The sequence below is a fragment of the Calidris pugnax genome, unplaced genomic scaffold (genome assembly GCF_001431845.1).
Source record: "Calidris pugnax isolate Ruff unplaced genomic scaffold, ASM143184v1 scaffold133, whole genome shotgun sequence".
In the NCBI taxonomy this organism is placed as follows: domain Eukaryota; kingdom Metazoa; phylum Chordata; class Aves; order Charadriiformes; family Scolopacidae; genus Calidris; species Calidris pugnax.
Window position 1 is genome coordinate 2,214,189 of NW_015090977.1, and position 555 is coordinate 2,214,743.

At 69.7% G+C, this 555-nt stretch overlaps 1 protein-coding gene across 1 annotated transcript in view; it reads left to right on the top strand.

The window, feature by feature from the left end:
- Positions 1-555, top strand: part of SEZ6 (seizure related 6 homolog (mouse)) — a 12,040-nt gene that overhangs the window by 503 nt on the left and 10,982 nt on the right. The window lies entirely within an intron of this gene.

Below are 555 nucleotides of genomic sequence, written 5' to 3' on the forward strand. Positions count from 1 at the left end.
GTCCGCCTGCACCCCAACTCTGCCTGTGCTCTCATGCTGCCTACACCTGCCCACCCACCCCCCTTCCCTGCCCACGGCACCTTCCCACCCAGAGGCAGGCAGTGGGGTGCCCCCCCCAATCCCTGCTGGGGGTCCCCATCCCCAGGGCCCACCAGGGCAAGGGGTGGAGAGGGGGGTCTGGCATCAACGGGGCACATCCCCCCTTCTGTGCCCGCCGTGGGGGCTGGGGGTTGTTTTGGGGGGGGCTGTGGGTGTGGGAGCGTGGCGCCGGCTGCCTGACAGCTCATTCATCACGGCTGCCGGCCCCGGCCGCGGGGGCAAAGCCAGATTGGATTTTAAATTGGAAAATAAACCTGGACTCCTGTGAGCCCCAACCCCTGCCCTCCCCCTGCGCCAGGGACCCGGCTGCCCGCCACCCCCTGCCCGCTCAGGCTGCCAGCCCCTGCCTACAGAAGGGGAAACTGAGGCACGGAGCACCACCGTGCCACGGGGATGCGATGCTCCTGGGGCAGCCGAGGGCCCTGCCCTGTCCCCTCCGCTGAGCTGGGTGCTGCC